We start from the raw sequence: 22,894 nt of genomic DNA on the forward strand, positions 1-22,894 counted from the left end.
TTTTTTTAATCTACAGAGGGACTAACATCTTATTCATCTACTTGTATGACAACACATACAAATTCTAAAGATGCCCACCTTCAGGGATCTTCTAAATGAAAACTGAAAAACAGAAGCAGCAGTAAGAAATCATCATGTCACAAGGAAAAAGATGTCCAACTCTCCAGGCAATTACTGCAATGAAACATTTTCTGGCATCATTTTTAATATGAATTACTAGAGTTATTCCTTAACTTGAACCATATTCTGCACCTATTGCACTTCTAACTTGCCAAGCCATGGCTGCACATTTATGCCCAATTTGCCTGAAACAGTTTAAGACATGAGCTGCAACTTTAAAAAAGAGAAATCAGCATCACTGCCTTGCAGTCATCTTAACAACTGAAAGCATGTCAAGATGCCCTGAACCTTTTTGTGTGTTTAAGCAGAAAACAACCCCAGGAAAGCCTCAGCCACAGACAGCAACACTACACTGCCAGCTTCCACAAGGCTGCTGTACATATTAGGAATTTTGCCCTGCAGACAGAACCAATGCTTGTATCCAACACATCGCTGCACTTTCAAGGAAAGCCAGGAAAAGCCATCCTACAAGCACCTGGCTGAAATTAAAACATAAATCCCAAGCTAAGAGGAATCAATTCCTCAGCCAGCACATGCAAGAATCTTAAGACAGTAACACTGATATTGGCAAAAATCTAAGGGATATGTTTTGTAATTTGTGATTTCTAAGTTATGCTTGTTCCTTTTTGAATATTCACAAGTATTTGCACTGCTGAAGTTAACAAGCAGCAGCCACTTGCCTCTACCACCATTCTCTCCTGCCCCTGTGGAAAATCAATGTAGCACTGACTTAAGGCACTTCTCACTTTTCAAAGCTAGTTACCATGGATTACTAAAAAAAAAAAAATCACTCAAGCAGCACATGTAGGTAGCAGACAGGTAAAAAAATTTCAGAGCCTTATGCAAAACAAAAACCTATTTCAAATACCTGCAGAAACAAGACAGATATTTTTTCATTTTCAATTTGCATCAAACAACTAAGTTTACCAAATAAACTATTACATTTAGCTTCTTTTTCTAATGCATTCCTCTGAATAGTTCATCAGTAACAGCAGACACAAGGATGATATCACAGAGTCTGAATTTGTACAGCATATTAGGCAAGACATCAGTGACAAGCAGACAAAATCAATCTTTACAGCCAGCCAAGATTTCTGAACAAAACAGGATCTCCAAGGAATAGCGGTGCTCCCTGGCTTCAGTTTCTTGCAGACAAAGGTTAAACACATCCATACACACTACTCAGTACCTGTTAGGACCTACAGAGATGGAAAAACCAGAACCAGAAAATTCAAGAAACGGTTAAGCAAATATATCCTAGACCTGTGAGATTTTATTTCTTCACATCTTAAAATAGCCTGACAAAAATGGAATTGGCCACAACACTATGGAAATTTTCAAGTGGGACAAAAAGTAACCTACTTTATTTTATTAAAAAGAAAACCAGCATCTATGTATGAAAACCAAATGACAGGCTACATGCAAATTTCAGATAAAAATTATGTACTTACATTTTTACAATATGGCTTGTCAAAAAAAAAAAAAAAAAAAAAAAAAAAAAAAGGCAGAGGCAGTAGGTAGCAATTTCCAAGCCTCCAAAATGTGGTTTATGTAACTGTTAAATTTAGATTAGGAAGCAAATTATCTTGAAAGGTCTCCAGGAAATGTAATACAGTAAAACCATTTAAATAGGTCAGATTTCATAGTCAACTGCCAGGGAAATTACAAAATATGAATAGAGTTAATACAACCTTTCAAATAACTAGAGGAAGAGAGATCCCTCGTGTTTGTGGTTTTTATTATTATTTTACTATCCTATCCAATCTCACAAAAAGGCTATATAAACTGAAAAAAAAAATTTACTTAGAACCTGGTGCAGCAATATTTGCTACACTGAAAAGGTTTGAAAGGTTAATCAATTCACAGAATAAGATGATCAGCAAACAAAATAACAACCTTAACAATTCTGCAATTGCTTTTTTATTTCACTCTAACCAGAAAATTTTTAAAAATTTATAGTATACACCTACTCTACTCAGGAAGTCCATAATAGAGTGACCACATCTATCCTAGTCTCTCCTAACTCCCAAAATAAATTAATGAATTATATTGCGAAGATTGTTCTGGGCCCACCACAAACAAAATTTTTTCTTGCTACTATTCCATACTAAGTCTTGATTAACATAATAATCTGTACTTCAACAAAGGAGAAATGTACCAGCTTATAGAAGCAGCAGCACCAGCAAAAGCCAATTCCTTTGTCATTAGGCAATAAGTAATTGCAGCAAGCAAGGAAGTGCACATTACAGGAATCTGGCTAATAATATGGGTCTATATGAAATGCAGTAGCAACAAGACATGGTCTCAAACTCTATTTTCCTTGTATGTTACATCTTTATATAAAACAATTCAGCATCTGCCTCAAAGGTACAGTAGGTTTAAAAAGGAGAAAAAAAAAAAAAGCCCAAAATACCACATTCCAACATGACTTGCCCCCTGAAATTGTTAGATTCTGGACTGCAGTCATCTGATAAATCATAAAACTAGGATGAAGAAACCCCAAATATAATCACACACATACATTCATTGTGGATTATGGGCCAAAAGGGAACCCTGACATCATTTCATTTGCCCTTCTACCACAACGATCCATCATTCAGTCTAGTGCAAAGTACTCAATGACCATCGCTTTGCCTTCAGAGTATAAAAAGAGCTAAGTGATGCTACTTCACATCAATAACATGCTTTGACAAAATGATAAAATACAGCACATCCCAAATACTTTTCTTACCTTGAAAACAGTACAGTTTTTAATTTCTGATACCACATCAATGTATTGACCCACTGTGAGGGCAGGGGAGTAGATAGATTTACACCAGAGGCCTTCTAACAAGCCTCACACTAAGCAGCTTGTTAAAAACCAGAAATCCTCAGAAGAACAAATCACCAGCAGCACGTGCAGCGCCAGCAGTACTTCAGCAGAAACTCTCCAAGAGGCAACAAAGTAAATTACACTGCACAGTCTTCCTAGTGCTTTCCTGACACCTAGAAGTGACTTAGTGGCCTTACTTTCAACTTTGAGGGAAGCTACACATGTTGGCCTGTACACAGAACAGCTAGGTGGGCCAGGCTGACATGGAAATATTTCTGTCCATTAAATACGCAGTTTTAGCATTAGCATCCTGAAAATAATACTGATCTGGGCAGAGTCAACTAAAACAAAAATGAACATCAGACTGTCATTAATTCAAGCAAATACATCACTGCGTACATGCTTCTGAGCTACTCTCTGCTTCAGTCCTCATTATCAGTTTTCTACTCCTGAGCACAACACTGTTTTTATACCAGCTGTTTATTAACAGGACTATAATTTTCCTAAAATAGCAGCAGAGATTTGGACACACAAAATTATTTCCTTCAAAACACCATATTGCATTTGAATGCAAGTCTGCTTTTAATATAAAATTTTAAAAAACCAAAATCCCTTCCTTCCCTAGAACCAGTCTGGTGCTGCCTGGTATCGCCACGCTTACACGCCTGAAGTGCGTCTGCCTGGCTCCAGCTCGGTGAACACTCCTCACACCCACCTCCCAGCTCCTCTCACCTTCCTCCTGGTATCACTCCCAGGCAGGGAAAAGGCTAAAATGAGGGTACATCCCACAGAAAAGGGAGTCCCGGCCCTTAGCAGGGTACCGTGCCTGCCCACCCCAGCCAGCTCCATCTTGTTGCTCTAGGTCCTTTCCTGGGGGAGCAAGGAGGTCCCCAGCACGATGAAATGAGGAAAAAGTTCCCAACCGGAAAGTCACAGTGATTTTGAACAAACAAGCACCACCACCTGCCGAGGTGACCAGCAGGACATTGCAAACAGAGGGACGCCACTACAGCTCTCACTTCCTCTGCTCAGCATCACATAAACTGTCTCTTGTCAGGCTGCTGGAAACAACACAGCAGATAATTGATCCCTGAAGGAAAGGCCCAGGAGGCAGGGGCCAGCTCACATACAGCCCTCTAACTGCACCAAATGCCATGGAAAAGCACCCACCCCAGTTACTCATGCTCTGGAAGCTCATCTGCTCAGAAGAGCCCTCAGCTGGGGAGCGAGCCACAGATACTGAACATGTTCTGTCTGTTTTACATGGATTCTTTAGAAGAAAACTCATACCTGACTCAACACTAAGACATGCAAGAACCAAGAAACGAAAGAAAAGAAAACCCCACAAAGCCCACTTACTAAATGAAACTAAGGACAATATCTGCTTTGAAGAAACACTGATGTGGGAGCACTGCTACTGAAAATGGACCAGAACAGGGCATCACACCCTCTACTAAGCAAACAAGGGACTGGCTGCCCAGGGGGTTCAACAACCAAACACAGCCACAAGCCCTGTATCTGCAAGGAGACTGCAGCCACGGGCATGCCAAGCACTGGCAAGAAACAGGAGCAGCACACCAGCAGCTCCACCAATATGACTGAGCAGAAAAACCTCTAAGTGCTTAGCTGGTCTTTCTATTTTAAGAACTGGTATGATTCACGTTACCTTGGCTCTAAGTGTTTTTCAGTCTTCACCATATCTACCCTCATGATAAGCTCATACTAAGCAAGCACTAAAAGCCCTGACATTTCAGAGCTGCAGTGCAGAGCAGCCATACATCACACTGGAGCCTCCAGCATCAGCAAGCAGCTGCATCCAGGTCTCCCAAGTACATATTCTGTGACCTTGCCACTCACTGCTCTTCCTGTGCTTATGCACATGTAGAAAAAAACAAAAAATCCCTGTGATGCACTAAGTATTGTTCTGCTGTTGGACAATGATGAAACTGCAGGGAGAGGGGAGATGGGGACAAAAAAAAACCCTATAGAAGTGTCATTACTTAATGGAAAATTAAGCAATAACCAGTATTATACTAGTTCAAGTAAAGCTGAACTTTGCCCAATCTGCCTGATGCTGCCAGCAGTTGCCCACTTTTATCTTTTTCTTTTCTTCAGCTTTACTGATGCATGCTTTCATGACAAAATACAGGTGCAGAACTAGTATTGCAGCTAGGATCACAGGCAGGAAATACTATCAAAGAAGGAAGGATCTAGAAATGTATGTGCTATTTGGGATAATAAAAAACAACTTTTCTATTAATAGCACAGGCAAGAGTTCTTATATCCTACAAAACACTTGCTTAAAATAATTATTTAAATTTTTGTACTTGCTAATAAATATATTAAAGTAGGATTCGCTGTTCTTGCTTTGTTCAAGTCTCAAATAAAAGAATCAACAACAGCAGCCTGCATTAAATATTTTATCTGTTTCAACTCATTTTTTTACTTGTAATGCTTTGAAGAGGCTAACCACTTCACTGCAAAATTTTGCATCACCAACAAAACCTGAAGGATTGTAAAAGGCAAAAAACATCAATATGTATCTTTATACCCTACTCAAAGAAAGTAAGAACACAAATATTTTCCTGCAGGAACCATTAGGTTGATAATTTCTTTCCTTATTGACAAGAAATGGCTGTCATTTACAAGTTGAAATAAACAATCTGGATGCTAAAGTTTTCGTCACATAAAAAGAGTGCACTGAGGGGATCATTGGATAGGAACAATAAAGGGAATGTACTGTCACAGCCAGAACTCTAAATAGTATTTGGAATATTTCAAATCTCTGGTTGAACACTAACATTCTTCTACATTTTCATTTCACACAACATATATATACGCAATTGCATTATTAATTTGGTTCTCCATTTCAAAACATCAAACATGATAAAACATTTATTGTAAGGTTTCTTAAAATACTTTTTAGTTTAAAAAATCCTTTTGAAGAGATAAAACACCTGTCATAATAACTAATGATTTAAAATCAATTTTAATGTCTCAGTAATTAAATTAATATTATGTACTACAATCTGCAATATACAACACATCAGAGGACACAGAAGGTCTTTAAGTCAAAAATTTAAAATAGATTTATAAAAATAAATACCATTCCAGGTTTCTCTGTATCACCAAACCGAGGTGGGGAAAAGTCTTTTTCTCTGTCATAACACAAGCTGCAGCAATGACTAAACAAGTAACAGACTTGTTCACTAGGGCTGATCTACCCTGGAAAGAGGAAAGGACGATTCTGTTTGCCTAAGGTCTCAAAAATAACACATCTTGTTTGGGAAAGCAGTCAAGAGATGCATCCTGAAAACCATGTAAGGTTCAATTTCCCAACAAATGGCCAAGTTGAAGCCAAAGTGCTATCATATTTTTAATGAGGGGACACACTGATCAGGACTAACCATTAACAGTCCTTTAAATTCCTCCTTCCTCTTCTGTTCTGTGGAAATAAACAAGATTGAAACAAATAAGACTAGACCATCACTATTCTATTGTTCCTAGTAGAAAACATGTCCTTCCCAAGCTGTGCTGAAGCTGAGCTAATGCAGGTGACTTTTTTGGTACAGAAGAAAAGATGCCAGCCTACAAGGTGGATCACAAAGAACATAGGGACTTGAATGGGTGGACTCAAAGTAGAGAAGAACACACTCCATCACCTGGGATAAGGAGCTATCACAACTGACCTTCCAAAGCTGCCAAGGTGTGAGGTAATGAGTCTGCCTCCAGAGCAGGTCTCTTGTCTGCACTCCTGTACTGTCAAGAATGGAAATGCCTACAAGCCATGGAAGTAGGAAGGTGTTTCACTACATGTTTACTCCTATGATAAAAGCTACAAGATGCTGCAGCTGCTGCAAGTGAATCCCATGCTGTCAAGAGCAGTACTAAAATCTCTGCTGAGAAACGGGAAAAATAGTTCCAACTGAAAGTACAACTACGAAATTTAACAAAACTAACAAAACCACATTTACAGCAGCATCACTCTTAAAACTCCATGATGCAGTGCAAAACCTGCAGCTGGTATGTTTTGTACATGCCACTCCACCTGGTCAGGGAGGTTTTGATAGACCTGCAAAGAAGCTGCCTTCTCTGCAGGCTCTTACCTCACCTAGCTGCAGGACATGGGGCAGACTGCAGCTGTACAAGTTACCAGGGGCTCTGCAAAGGAGAGAAGGCACAATCAAGCCTGCACGTGGACTGGGGCAGAATAAAACTGCCACCCCAGACTCTGGCCATCCACCTCCCCAGCTCCGCAACACCAAAAGTGACTGGCTGTTCCCAGAGAAGCAGTGATATGGTAGCAGATCACAGATCAGGCACATGCAGCTGCTCCCGCAGCCATCCCTGCCAGTGAGGCAGAGTGCTATTGGCCTATTCCAGCATTGACTGTGGTTTCTAGTTAATACATACACAGCCACACAACAGTGTATCACATCTGTGAGACACTTCTGGGTCTGAAGGAGATGAAAACACACATAAATTGAATGTCTTTAAAAATACAGTACTTGGACATTCCCAAATCACCTGTAGCAAACTGCTGTAGGAGAACAGCACACTGATGCAAGAAAGGCATGCTTCTGGGAAGGCCCAGGAGCAGGAGCAACAAGCAACAACACAAGCCTGTCTGGTTTCATTTGCTACACCCACGCAGCAACACAGAGAAAGCTTTATGGATGAACAACCTTAGTGGGTCACTCATTCAGGCTAAGTGCAAGGCAGGATCTTCTAGCTCCCTCAACAGTGTTGGAGAAGTATTTGTAAAATGTGAACCCCCAACTACAGCTCTAAGGAAAGTTTGCCATGGCTTTAGAGTAAGAGATGAAACAGACTATCTGTGAAAGGAGGATGTAGAAGAGGGGAGAGCTGTTTTAAGTGGCAAAGAGAAGCAACAGATTGAAGAGACTACATACAGCTTCTCATGGCCCAGAAGATAAGGAAAACAAAGTTACAGAGGAAACTTCAAGGGAAAGTAATTAAATGAAGAAAAAAAAAAAAGTCATTATATACAAAATGCTACGGCATATTGCAGAAGTTAGAAAGCAAACAGATTGAAGAAAAATAGGCAAAATGGAAAACAAGGGCTATTAAACACAATGTCATGTCAATCTGCTGGAAATCCCAAAATCAAAATTTTATGAGAAACAGAATCAACAGAACTTTGTAATGCTTTCTTTCCTGAGGTATCCACTACTGACCATTACCAGAGACACTCGTAACCCATTAATTCTTCTTGTGCTACGGATTTAATTGTGTTTTAATTCATCACTTCCTAACCTGACTTCTGTGGACAACAGATCAGATGGGTGTCTATAAGACCGTGATAAATATTGAATAGAGTATGTTTATCTGATAAGATTTTGATTATGATGAGCACAATCAGTAGAGATTCTGACACCTGACATACTGTTGCCATTAAATTTGTTGATTGCTGTTCACAGAACTATTCTGGCCAAAATTATTAAGTAAAAGATTACTCAAGTTGTTGATTTTTAGTTTTTCTTTTCTAAGGAGAAATCAAATAAACAGTTGTACAAAAACAGCCTACCCTATAACCTTAGGGCCCTGTCCACTTGGGATTTTCTTTTGGGTTCTCTTCTATTCTGCAGAGATTCAAGCCCTTTAATAACTAGACTTCCAACTCCATGTCTCAAGTTTAAGAATACACTACACTTTCATTTTCTTACATTTTTCCAATCTGGATAACTAACAGTATTGTCATGTGATTCTTACAGGTTTAGTATCTCAAACCTTTCCAAGATGCACATCTGAAGTTATTCTGCCTCTCTCCTCCTTCATAAGGAAATAACCCAAAAATTTCAGCCACCACTGTATTACTGCACACTTGAATCCTGCAAGCTAAACACTTGAAAACCTACATAATCTACTTGGAAAAAATGTAACCATGCTTAAACTTCTGCCTGTAAAGCCCAAACACGTTAGTGATCCATCTCATCTGAGCCACTCATTTCATCGGTGAAATCTATCTGATGTCGTCTTTTCCAACTGCAATGGCAAAGCACAATGCATCACAGCCCTGCTAACAGTACAGAATCAGGTGGGAGGAAAGGCTGATGCACCAACTTGTGTAGAAAAGAATTGCTAAGCCATGACCCCACGAAGACAAAGCGACGGTGCAAGAGTAGTCAAGGCCAAAGCTCTATTTGCAAAAAAACCAATGGGTTATGCACAATAGCAGCTGCACTTAGATGCTCACAACTCAGCTGGAGTCTGTAGATCTGGTCTCTAAATTCAGAGTATTTGACATTGAAAACTAGAAAAAAAACCCCAAAAAACAGTCCTGCCCCCATTAAAAAAGAATTTTAAACTGTCAAAACAGAAGTAAGCTTTGATCTAAAATTCCTGAAATTGAGACGAGTGAATCCCTTCTCTTTGCCACTCCTTATAATCTTTGGTAGCCAGCCAAATGGCTCAGCTTAGCTTTACTTTCCACATCAGTCCAAAAGTTGAATAAGTAATAAAACTTGCATGAGGAGAGGGCTTTATAATCACATTAGAGACATGCAAGGGAGACCGGCTACCTCGGTTCACCGGACAGCTTGAACAAGGCTTCATAATGAGGGACAGGTGTTGGCACCAATTAGGAACACTCAGCTCACCGCTGACATTGGCCCCTCAAAGCATTGACTGCACTTTAATCCTCTAAGCCACATAAAAGAAAAGCAGAGTGGGCAGATTAAAAAAATCTAAAAACGCATCTGCAGAGGATTGAAATATTTTTGCTTACTTAAAGGAATAAAATAGAAGAGTCACAAAGCTGCAGAAAGTTCACTGTGAAGTATCTTGAGTATATCGAGAATCTAAATCTTCTGCACAAGAAGAGTATTTAATTTTAGGAAGGGTATCACCATGTATAATAAGCATTCATCACAACTATCAATATTTATATCCAGAAAAGGATCACAGAACAAAAAGGAGTAGAAGCAGCATATGTAAACATTGAGGTAAGATAAAATTATTCCATCAATGCCTACCAGCATTTCAAGCATTATGGGATACATAAGATAGATTTTAACTGAGATTATTAAGGAGACCTGCAGGCTGAAATGTTACTGTTAACAGTTTCTTTTATGACTTCCTCCCCTTTAAAAGACTTTATATTCCTTTAAAGTTCAGAAAGCTTTCATTCAAAAGGTGATATCTGAAAGTTGAAGGTATATAGATTCAATTTACACATTGTAAACACCAACAGACACATTTATTCATTTATTTTTAAGTATCAGTTCCTCCTTCACTTACATGCCAGGTCATGAGGTAGATGTTTTCGCTTCAGCTGATGACATCACAAGCTCCTAAAAAAATGAAAGGAGTGCTTTTAGGTAGTAGGAGTGATATCAGGCATTTAATGTTTGAGCTACATTTTAATTTTTGGCAAGTAAGTGAAGGTTGTATTAAATTTTTATTGCGACTTTCCCAAGCAAATTATATGCCCAGAATATAAAGCCTTAAATTCCACAATTCTCATTTGATATGTGGAAAAATGAAATGTATCAGCTATGTCTGCACATACTATGATAGAAATGCAGTAAATACTACAGCTAAAAACAAATTTATAAGAATATGCTCAAAGTTGATTTTGCCATCCTCTTAACATGAATGGAAACCAACTTTAACAGTACCAACAAAATGAAATTTTAATTAGTATTTTCTCTATTCTGTTTTGGGAATAAAACACTTCAACAAACACATTCAGACAGACGCACACTTATTCAGCTGGCTTAACGTGTTGATTTCTCCTCATACACGATGCTTTCTTCATTCAAGAGGGTCTTCTATGAACCACGCATGCTTAGAAATTCACAGGAGGCCAACAAAATAAGCATAGAGGGAAAGCTCCATGTGGCTCCTGTTTAATTCACCACAACATTCCTCCAGACCTCTCCTTGACAATCCCGAATAGCTTAGCTTCCCTGGCAGGGATTCTGCTTACTCGCCCTTTTTAATCTAGTCCTGAGCCTTGAGCAATATTAAATATGGGAATAGAAGGAATTTTTCCCTCTACCAACTGCCCACATTCCCCTCCTGCAGGATCATGCACATGTATATTTTGTACACTATTGTAATGCACATGGCAAAGGCATTAAAGCCGTCACACCCAGCAGATGAGTTGCAGCACTCCTCAGAGATGTCAGCAGCCCGACCAAGGGCTGTCCTGGCAGGCAGTCTGCCACATGCCTCGGAGCAAAAAGTTAACAAAAACAGGACAGCTAAGAGGTGTGGAAGAAAGTATTAGAGAGCAAAATTGCAAGTAAAAACCAAGGAAGCAATAAGTGCATACTCTGCCAGAAGAAAAATAATTTAAAAAGAGGATATGACAGTGTTTTTCTAATTGAAATAAGGCAGTTTCTGGCCAAAGTGTCAGCACCATACTCTAACATCTGCACTCCTCCACCCATCTGGTGTACAAGAAAAAGATACAACCACCCATCCACTGAGGAGTGGCACAGATCCCATTACTTATTACAACTATTGTTGCTCAACTTAGGCTGTGGCATCAAAAGAAAACATTTCCTTACAATATGAGGGGGTGGAGGGGGTGGGAAAGAGAAGGGGAACACATTATATATTACAACTCCTGTCTGTTGACTGCAAAATTTTGACGTTTTGGTGGTACTGAGTCTCTTTGATTTAAAGGTTCACTTTTGGGCTTTTTTTGTGTTTGTGTTTGGTATTTTGTTTTGGGTTTTTTGCAAGGACGGGGAAGTCAACAGCAGAGGTGCTTGGTTGGTCTGGGGGTTTGTTTCGGTTTTTTTTACTCTTCCTAAGTTCCTCTTCCCATCTTCCTGACATTCTCTGGCTATACCACACATTAAGCAATTAACTTTGAGCAACACAATAAGATCTGTAGATGAAAGCAGCACCAGAGCCAAGGCTATTGAAACATGAATCACACTATGTGGGTCGGGTTTTTAACTTGAGATAAGCAAACACGCTTGGCCACCACCACCACCACCACACAATGGCCCGAAGCAATCCACAGGGTCCGTGCAGGAACCTCCTGGCTCCATCCAGCTCAGGAGCAGCAGAAACACCTGGCACACAGCGAGTGGGGGCGACCAGAGAGGCTCACTTAAACAGCCCACTGCTGCTCTGCCTGGTACTACTCTGCCTCTACCCTCCAGCTAAGAAATGCCAAGAGCCTCACCCACAAAATGCAATGGAGGAGGGACAGCAAGTGAAGAAAATAAGTAAATAATTAATAAATGGCTGGCTAAGTTTTCCAAACATGACTTTGAATGAATTTTTCTTATGACATATTTAATTATGGGATAATTCTTTAATGCCCCGATTGAACCCATTTAATATAAGTTTTCCACAGAAACACAAGCAAAGCCCTGGTTGTGGCAGCTCAAATGACATCATTAAAATGCAACACAGCCTACAACTTTTAAGTGCAAACAAAACCACAGCTTTTGCCTCTCAGCTGAACCACAAAACTAATATATTTTTGAACTCTTCATTAAAAACACACTTATTTGCTCAATCAAATGCCAAAATGAACTCTGAAATATTGGAAGGTTCAACTAAAAATTGTTTTCTCTAATCCTTACAGTATACAGTCATAATCTTCAGCCCCAACTTTACTTATTTCACAACCATGAACAAATATGCAAAATGGGATGAAAAATACAGTTGTTTCCACAAAATACTATTTTCCCCCTCCTGGTTTTAAAAGATTTAAAAGACGTCTTAACATATTGATTGAGAAACACTAAATTAAGTCACCTCAAATTAATGATCAGAGGGTTCTTCCTCAACAGATTACAAAAAATGGAAGAACACTAACCTCCCCGTGAGCAGCAAGTTCAGGAGCAAGGTAAAGAATGCACAGAAGATGCTCACCCTCTCTTCCACACAGACTGCCAATAGACTTAACTCCTACTCTCCACATGCATTTGAAAAAGTAATGGGCCAGCAACAGAAATTGTGGCATGAAGAAACAGAAAAAAAATTATAGGAGCTAAAGGACAGTGTAGACACAGAAAACAAACTTGGAAATGCACAGTAGCTTTTCATAAATACTGCCTGGAAACTAAGCGTCACCAGGGAAAAAAGCATCCGCAAGATTTATTTCTTAAAATACAACTTATAACAACAGAAGGCTACTTGGAACACAGATCTATTTTTGCATTTATCACTACTGCTATACTATCACTCTCTCTCTAATTTACCACAGTGCTTACCAACAGCCAAGCCACCAAAACAAGAATTGGACTGGTCGAAAATTAGAGCTTTGTGCTTTTCTCATCAACCATCCCACACACTGCTCTGCTATTTGCAAAAACAAGAGATGGTCACAGAATAAAGATCAGCCAGGGTCCTGAAAAAGGACAGCGAGTTAGGACTGAGAACTCAGACTCAGCATTTCAGAGGCTCCTCAGCCTCTCCAGGGGAGCCCCTTCCACACTACGTGACCTTTACTGCCAGAAGTTTGTCCCAGCACTTTAAGCACACCTTTCCCCATGCTGCTCAAGCCTTTATCAAGTGTCTCCTAGCACTGGACACTGATGATCTCACCTCTTTCTTCTTGACACAGTTTGAACACCAACTTAACTCTCTTGTCAGCAGGTCCTTGTCTTTTCTCCAGATGAAATAAAACCCAGTTTCCTCACCCTCTGTTTATAGGACATGTCTACTATACTTGTGATTCTTCTAGCTGCTGCTGTCCACCACCCTTTCCAGAGCTGACACACAAAACCAGTATGAAGCTGTGATGTCCTCGACGAAGTTTCCCATTTGAATGTTTCCCTACACAAAAAATGCTATTCTCCTTTTACAGAAAAATATACTTTACTGTCACCTGAGTTGCAGATAACAATCCTACATACAAACTCCAGTGCATTTGCTTTTCCAACAGCATGACAGTTGTCTCAAGTCCTGGCTGTGAGCAATTATTGCTGCTGGGGCCTATTGCTCCCAGCCTGCAGGCATGCAGCCAAACCTTTATGTCACAGAACTGCCCCTCCATGCCCTGCTCAACTCCATTCAACCCCTCTTTCCAGACTCCATCTCCAATCAGTCAAAGTAACTCTGAGTTCAAAGCATCTTCTCAAGTAGATAGGCAGCTCCACCCAGCTGGATTCAGGTATTGAATGAACAGCCCCCTCATTCCTTCACCCACACTGTTAATTGCAAATATTAATTCACCTGTCTTGTTTGAAACTAATTAGCAATTATCCTCTCAGTTCTTTTGAGCAGCTACAAACATTCCTGTGAGCATTTCAGTTAATCCATGCTTCCTTAGCTAGCTTCTGATAATATGGATTGCCTGATAACTTCATCTACTGTGCAATTCCTACCTCACAAATTACTTTCAAAACTGAATTAGAAAGCTGGTTTTGTGATACTTCACATCTCCTCCATAAATAATCTCAGGGATATAACACTGCTTAGGTGGGAAACGTATTAGAAAATTTTATAATTTCTTGTTTTTTTACAGACTGTTTCAGATATCTAGCACATACAGACAGCTCCACATGGACTACCAGTAAACATTATACAGACCTCTTACAAAAGGCAGATCAAAAAGCAATACCACCAAGACAAAAAAAATAAACCAAATAGTCTTTGAAATTATAAATATAGTATGAAGCAGGAAAGTAATGGCACTTTTTCTCTTACAGTTCTGAAAAAATCGTAACAACCAAATCATAACAGATACCAAAACAGTACCCATCATATTTAACTGAAGAGCTATTTCCAGGCAATACTTATCCCAGTGATTAAAGGTAGCAAAGAAAAAGCCAGTAAGGTTTAAGAAAAGTCTTGTAAAATCCCTACAAAGTCTTTGAAGCAAACAGTGTTGGATTTCTGCTTGTAATAAACTGATTTGTTGTTTATTCTTCCTCTTCTTCACAAGCTTCTACACAGTCCTGACTACACTGACTACTCTGCAGCTTCTTGATTTTTATCCCTCTTCCACATTGGCTTAGCCAAAGTAATTGAGTATAAATTCAGAATTTCATTGTAAAAATCTAAAAACAGCCCATCTCACCTTAAGGTGGATCAGATACACTGCAAGCATTTAGCAAAGCCTGCAACTCCCTAGCACTTTCACTTCTTTCCACTGTCACAAAACTATTTTGTGACACCTTTCTGTAGCAACAAGACTATTCTTAATAACAGCCAGTGATTTAGTAACTCCCAGCAACCAATTAAAACTTGCTGGGAAAAAAATTTCCCACAGCGGCTTACCCCACCTTCAGACAAACAATGCAGCAGGATGTCTAGAAGGATAGGTTTCATATGGCAGCTAACAAGTAACATCAAGACATTTTATTAAATGCTCTGAAGTCCTGGGCCCCAGGCACTCAGATGGTGACCCAACACAGCAGTTATTTAGTTTGTGTGTAGTGCCAACCACTCTGCAAAACACTCAAAATATCTTATCAATTACTTGCAAATCATTGTTACACAACATAAGTAACATACATATGCAAAAAATTGAGTCAAGCTGAAAAAACTGCCCTTACAGGGAATAGCTACTAACACCAACATAAACAAAACACCTACTTTAAGCTGCAAAGCTGTTTACATTCTTCATATACAGACAGGAGATTATAATTAGTCAAACAAAAGCCTGCGTCTGTAAGAGATGAAATGTAATGGGATAAATTTAAGACAAAACCCAAAAGGTGTAGGCTTAGCATTAAAGAAACATCCTGAGAGTCAGAACTACAGCCCCATGTCCCCAGGGGGAGGACTGGAGGCTCTTGACATTTAAACAAAGATTGGACAAGAGTCCTGGTTGCTGCACTGCCAACACAACATGCTCCGCAGAGCTCAGCTCTTCTCAACCCAGCCCGAGGGCAAGGCAACAATAAATGGGACTTGAGTATAAAGAGCACTGCACAAAGTGTTTTGTTGGGACTGGCTGTGCTGAGAGCTGCACCTCACCATGCACACATGGTGCTGTGGAGCAGCAAGTACTGTGCATCAGATCCTCCACAGAACTCAGGCATATCGCTGCATGCTGGTGAGAGCAAAGCAATCCCAGGTAGCTATTCCACCATTCTATCTGTCTTCCCTACATCAGAGACTGGGGGATATAGATAGAGATATCACTGACAGATGCTACAGTGTACAGCTGCATGCAAGGACAGGTAGTGCACAGCAACTCAGATCCCTGCTCCTTTTTTGTGGGACAAAATGTTAAGGTAATCTATTCCTTCAGCTTGGTGCAGGATGCATCTCTCTGAAGAGCAGGTATTCCCTGCAGCAGGATGCACCTCAATGCAGAGGAATGTAGCAGAAAGAATACAAATGCATGAGACAGAAGGCTGAAAGTACAAGATCTAAACTGAGATAAAAACATAGGAAACTGGCAGGAGGCTTCCTGGTCCACAAAGCCTGGAACGGGGTACAGGCAGAAACAACGCACGTATTTTGGCCCTGCCTACTACTAGGAATTTGAAAACAGGTCTATGAGCCACAGAGCAGCAAAAACAAGCTATTTATGAGGATCTGGGGCAAAACAAAATTAATGCAGTTCTTGAATAGGAGAATATTACATGTCCTGCTGTTAGCCACAGCCACATGGCCAATTGCATTTTAAGTATCAACCCACCTCATTTGACTTGTACCTCCTGTACTAAACAGGTGTGCTCATGTGCCTTTCCTTCAGGAAGGTCCAAACACACATTTTCTGAAGGGCAGTTCAAACAAACATTTCAGAAACAATAAATCTAGATGACCTAGAAGCATCTTTTTCCATAGCCAAATTCTGTTATTTAATGCAACTATATTTGTACACAGTTAGGGACCTTTAGTGGAGATCTTAAAAAATAAAACTATTTAAGTGTGAGAACTTCTAAAGTATGGTAAGATAACAGATGTTATGTTTCTGATGGCACAGCTATGCCACTTCCATATTCTCCACAGCAAGTCCCATGACCCCACCACACACACAAGAGAGTTACAAATGCTAAAAGCAGTATGCGGAGTCTCCACACAGTAACAATAAAAAATATGAAAGGACACATTTAAACCTTGGAGCAAAGTAATACCAAACTGTGCACTTCAGTGCACTCAAGCTAGAGCTCTGGAACAAGAAACGGCAAACCCCACAAGGTTTTAACACCCCACACAGCAAATGGAAAGGTCTTTACAGTGAGTTTCAAAGTGCCCAGCATGTTCAGGACAGCCAGATCACACACCAAATAGGGAATGATGCCAGAACTCTGTCTTCTCACAGATTTAACTACCGATTTGCAGTTCTGTAAATGGATACCTTCAGGAATCAGACACATGCTTGGACCTTTCTTCCTCCTCTCCTCACATGCACTCTTCAGGGATCAAATTCGGTATCATGTAAGGTGTCAGCAGTTGCTACACCTTCAAATGCTGTCCTTAGTTTTCACCCCATCTTCCCAGCTCTCTTCTCCTGTCCACCAAGAGTCTGCCCCAGCACTTTCTGCCTTTTCCTTAAACCCTTTTCCACCGCACAACTGTACTGCTGCCTACCTATGGCACTTACGTATCTATGGTCATTCCCATCAGTTCACCAGAAGACCACTCTGTGCAAGCATTTCTTATCTATGCTGTGATATTTTGCTTCAACCACCACCTGCTTTTACACAACAAATGAGCCTGCTGAGCCTCTGTTCCAATCCTAGTCAAAATAAAAAAAAAAAAAAAAAAGAAATTACAAGCAAAAAGATTGAGAACAATTTATGCTTGGATTACAAGAGGAAAGTTATTTTACAACTAGATGACAGAAAGGAAAGATTCTGTCTCCTTTTCTGGATACATTAAGTTGTGATGCTCACCAGCATACAACACAGAGCTTCAGAAATGCTACAGAGCACACTCTTGAGTTTCTTCAAATGCTCCAGCTACATGGAATTTGAGTAAAGAGCAGTGTAGATATACTGAATATTCCTGGCCCTTAAGGAAGTCTCAGTGGCTGCAGAAAAATAACCCTCATAAACAGTTCACTTCACATAAAACCATTTAGTCAGTATTTAACTGAATGACAGCTCCCAGAAGAAAAAAATAGGGGGCAAGAAAAAGGTAGCAGTGTTAACTTCACTTGATTATCACAGTGGTTTAAAGTACTTTTGACATCCTTTATCAAACCTGGCACATTGGTATTTGTGATTTTTTCATAAGAAAAGCCTCTCTGTTCCTTCATGGTCAGACATCACACCAGCACTTAAACTGTCACCTTCCCCTGAAAAGAAACTGCATAAATAAATAAGGCACCCAAGCTTTGCCCTTAGACCGTAAAAACACAAGACTTGGAGCACAATCAAATGACAATTAATGAAGCAGCAGAAACGAAAACACAGTAAAGAAGGCCTCATCACCTTCTTCCTCTGTGGCTGCAAATCCCATAGCAGCAAACAAATATGCCTTCTCCCTTGAGTATGATCTTAAATGGTTGGAAAGGATTGTGTTTGGGTTTTTTTTTTTTTTACTGCTATGAAGGAGAAACTTGTGTCAATCCTTTTCCAAAGTCATTCCTACTCAGGCAAAACACATGACAAGCTCCAAGAAACAAGCAGGGAAACTTGGTCTCGGTGGAGTCAAATGGGAATTAAAGCCAGTGCCAAAACAAAGCCAGAAATTAGCAAAACAGTTATCTGATTAATTTGTGAGCAGAATTCCTAAATTACAAAACTGAGTTTATTTCTTTTTTAAGTCTTCTGATGCAAACATGTTGGGGAAGGGTGGAAGATTGCAAGACCAAGTTGTAAAGCAAGAAAACCCTATTCTTTTTAAAGCACCCACTGTCAGAAAAACTTCCTGTCAAAAGGAAAAACCTTTAACAGAATTGACTAAAATACTGTCTAAGATCTTTCTATTTTCTTCTACTTTATTAATGTAAGACCAACTATACAAAGCTGTTGCCTTTATAGAGGCAAAACTTCTGATGTTGTTAAGCAAGGGATAAAACTAGACTTAGATAGTCTCCCATTCACATCATTATGGATGGGCTTCCACCAGTTCCAAGGACAGCAGGTAACACTGCCCTTCACAACACATCGGCATTAAAAAAAAAAAATAAAAGAAAACTAGCCTTAATAGGTTTGCTCCCTTAGAGTTTTACATTACTTCTGCTTACCTGAAGCACAAAAACCTCTATAATCCTGCCAGACCTGGAAAGCTCAAAAGCAGAAGTAAACAAAGGAGCTGAGCTTTTTCTCCTTTGAGAATTGCCATCATGCAGTTAAATCCACAGTTCTGACTGATTAAATCCCTATGAACCTATAAGAGACCAGAAACAGGCAGAGGTGACATAAGAGTACCCCAATGTGACATTAAAACCTCTAAAAGAAAGATCTAAAGATGCTTTGTTATGGCCAAAGTAATCTGGTGCAGGAGCAAAGCTCAACAAGTACAGCCCTTGTGCAAAGGCTGACACTAATGCCACTTCAGAATTAGGTGTACATGACCAGTCAGATCATTAGAACAGTTACACCAGAGCAACACCTTCAAACTGGTATAAAAGCTGACTTCTTTGATAGAATGAGCTTAGGATAGAGTCCCTGAAATTATTTAAAGGGGGAAAGAAAAACAGCATTTTGGCAAAAAAATTATCTTAGGATAGCAAATGGTTAAAAAAAAAGTTTGATACAAGTAACCAAGATGCATTAAAATGTTGTAAAATTTACTCCACTAAACCAATGCTTTGCCACTGTTTTACTTTTTCTATCAGTTCCTCCCTATATAAAAACAAGTTTGTTTTGAAAAACTCTCATTATCTGTACCAAAGTAAACACAATTGCTGATGTGTGTTGAAGTCCAACAGAGATTTAACTTCCTTAACTAAGTAAAATTTACCTATGTACAGGCATAGTACAGAAGGGTTTCTTGTTAAAAACTAGCTAAATAGTCATCACACCAATCACACCAGGAAAAAAGTTTTAGATTACAAACACTTCTTTTAATGAATTTTTAAAAATACAAATTGAATTTGCAGTGTTTGATGCTTTAGTACATACACATATGTAAACCCCCACAAATGTACCAGCTACAAAAAATAAAGCCTTACAAAAAAATCCTGATGAAGTTGAAAAGGCCCCTTTATCAGACTGAGCAAACTTACACCAAAAAAAAAAACAAACCAACAAGCCTGCCAAAATACTTTCAGGTTGACTGCAAATAATTAGGAAGTCCATATTGTCTGTAGTCTGGTACAGGAGACAAATTTAATTTTACCTAGATGATTTATAGAGTCTCAAGAAGACTGTGAGATACTCACTGGAAACACTGTTTTCTCCAATAATAAGGAAAAAGTTGGAAAGTTATGTCAAAAAGAAGAGGGGACAACCAAAGGGAGACTACAAAGGCATGAAAGACATGGATGGCTGAGAGAGGTAAGTAAGAACTACAAATCACGCTCAAGTTCTCATCTGCAATTGAGGCTTTACTTTTTCCCTTAAGTTTTTTCAGACTTCTTTTCCAACTCTTAACCCATTAACCCATAACTTCAAAAACTGACTAATTCAAATGTCGAAGTCAAGCACACAGAAGTGAACACAAAAAAATGTATTTCAATAATCTTAAACAGAGAATGAAATGGCACCTGCAAAAGCTACTGGGTTTCAGTAACCTAAATTAATGTTCCCTGTTTGCTGTTACATATAGCGGCTTCTGAAAATCTAGAACAAGTACACAGAAGATGCCAAACAAAGGCTCTAAAACAGCACTTAAGCCAGTTTAATCCATGTAATGGTAGTCACAGGGCTCTGACAGATACTGAGATGATTGGCAGGTGTGTAAGCTTTCTAATAACTTATGTCCTACCTTTTGAAGTTTTACAGCATTTACAGAGGAAGAAAAATGAAAACATCATGCATCAAGATCCATATGTATTCAGTTTTAAGCAACAGAGGAAAAGACTACTAAGAAGACTAAGTATTGAAACAAAGTTTAAACTCCTCTTTCATGGAGCTCGGGGCAGAGTCCCATTTTCTACAGTATTATACCACAGATATTCTGTGTCTATATAGGTGTATACAACCAAATAAGGCAAATCAGATCTCCATCAAAACTGCAGAAACACACATGAATGTAACCTGCCAGTCACTGGTTAAATCTCATTCAGTTGCCATTTTAAGTAAACTCTTTGTACACTAGCTATCTCTGTAAGTATTTGGATCAAAAATATGTTTACTACTAGCTTGAGCAAACTTAGGCATCTGAAAAATACCTGAATAAAGAACAGCTTTCACAATTTTCATAAAATATCACTGGAAATTATAGTATGAATCATTAAAAAGTACAAAACTACAAGAATCAAAATGAAACCACCCAAATTTATGGATACCAGTTGCAAAGGGCATACAAAATCATTTTGCATAATTTCTATTTATATGAAAATATGGAATTATTTAATCCCAGGGGTTTTTTCATCCTTTTTCTTCTTTGGCCCAAAAAAGTGAACCAGCAGTAACCAAAGAAAGTGAAGGAAATTAGTATCTGTTATACAGTCATAATATTTTGAAAAAATATCTTCCATAAAAGAATTGGTACCATAAGAAGTGAATTTTACTTCCCAGGTATGCCAACAGCCATTACAATACTGTTGTTCCTAAACACGTACCTTACATTAAGATCAACTTTTTGGTTCCTCCCTCACTCCTAGCACATTCTGTTGCAGAGCTGCAAGTTCAAATTTGTCAAGCAAAATGCTTCACTTACTTCTCAAGATTGCTCATTTCATGCTACAATGGAAATGATTACATTGTTAACATAAGGAAGACTGCAACTTCATTATCAGGTTTAAGTATCTGCTTTTCAGTTACTTAAATGACAGGCAATTTGATTTTTGTAAAAGAACACAACTGCTCTTGAATTAGGCTAGAGCGGAAGAGTTGCTGGAAGCCCCCCAAACAAGGTTAACAATGTCAAACCATAGCAGCAACAGTGACAAGCAGTACCCCTTCCTTTTTCAGTGCTCTGGTCAGCAGTTCTTAGGGAAAAAAAAAAAAAGCTAACATAAAAAGCTGTTATCTGTGCTTGAAATGAGCATTTTTTCCCTCCCTCCTATCAAACAAGATCTAACAAGTTTACATTGCACTGCAGAGTAGTCACTCGTTATCACTGTTTCAGTCACTATTTTCCTGCTGGGAAAAAGAATCTATTAGTATGAAAGCAGGAAGAAGAGCACCACTTTATTACAGCTCTTTCTATCCAAGTATTAATAAAAGAAGGAGAAGTATTAGTCCTACCTCTCTGCTGAGGCTCCTCCTGGCCAGATAATTGCTGAGACTAATATTTTCCTCTGTGTCTCTAATGCACTCATATACTAAGTATATCAGCTCCGCAAGGTCCTCAGTTGGCTTGTTTTTTCATTAAAAGCCAAAACCTCTACAGGACATGGACACTATTTCCTATGATGAGTCCTCTACAGCCACTTTGATATCAAAGCCTGCAAATTAACACTGAAAGAATATTAAATAAATACAAGCGGTTAAAAGCAGAACAAATAAAGAGAATTAAACACACAGAGTCCCACTAGGGACATTTGTTTCCTCCCTTGACAGGGTAGACATTTCTCCTACACACTCATGTATCCAGCAGTTCAAGATGTCAGGTTTTCTGACATGTCAGCAGATAGAAAATACTACCATTTTATCCTGCTATACTTGATACATAGGGAAATATTTAAATATATGCACATTAAAAGTAGTAATTTTCTCAATACTACCACAGTCTATAGAGGAATCATTATTTAAAAACTGTCTGATCAAAAACCAAGACATACATTTTTAAGTATGAATGAAAGCTCATAGTTTAGTTATGGTTTTCAAATGCTTGTGAACAGCCATGTTACTGTACCTCTTGTCTAGCACTTGTAGTAAAACCATCATTTATCAACATATCTAACAAATTTTAGTCATTCAATATTACATGATAAACTGTATAGCACAATTAAAAGACAGCACCCAGGCAGAACTTCTGTGCAATTCTCTCACTATTCTTTCGTCAACC

General features: G+C 39.0%; 1 protein-coding gene across 9 annotated transcripts in view; it reads right to left on the reverse strand.

Moving 5' to 3' along the window:
• The window catches only part of JADE3 (jade family PHD finger 3), a 64,060-nt gene that overhangs the window by 36,124 nt on the left and 5,042 nt on the right, over positions 1-22,894 (reverse strand). For 5 of the 9 annotated variants that reach the window (XM_077781521.1, XM_021546699.3, XM_021546700.2 and 2 more), the window contains exon 2: positions 10,193-10,245. The exons of 3 other annotated variants lie outside the window; for them this stretch is intronic. The gene's annotated coding sequence lies outside the window, so the exon portion shown is untranslated. Of the gene's footprint in view, positions 1-10,192; positions 10,246-10,656; positions 10,670-22,894 lie in introns of those variants that run through there. One more of the 9 variants, XM_021546703.2, reaches the window with a different exon arrangement.

The sequence above is a fragment of the Lonchura striata genome, chromosome 2, assembly GCF_046129695.1.
Source record: "Lonchura striata isolate bLonStr1 chromosome 2, bLonStr1.mat, whole genome shotgun sequence".
NCBI lineage: Eukaryota > Metazoa > Chordata > Aves > Passeriformes > Estrildidae > Lonchura > Lonchura striata.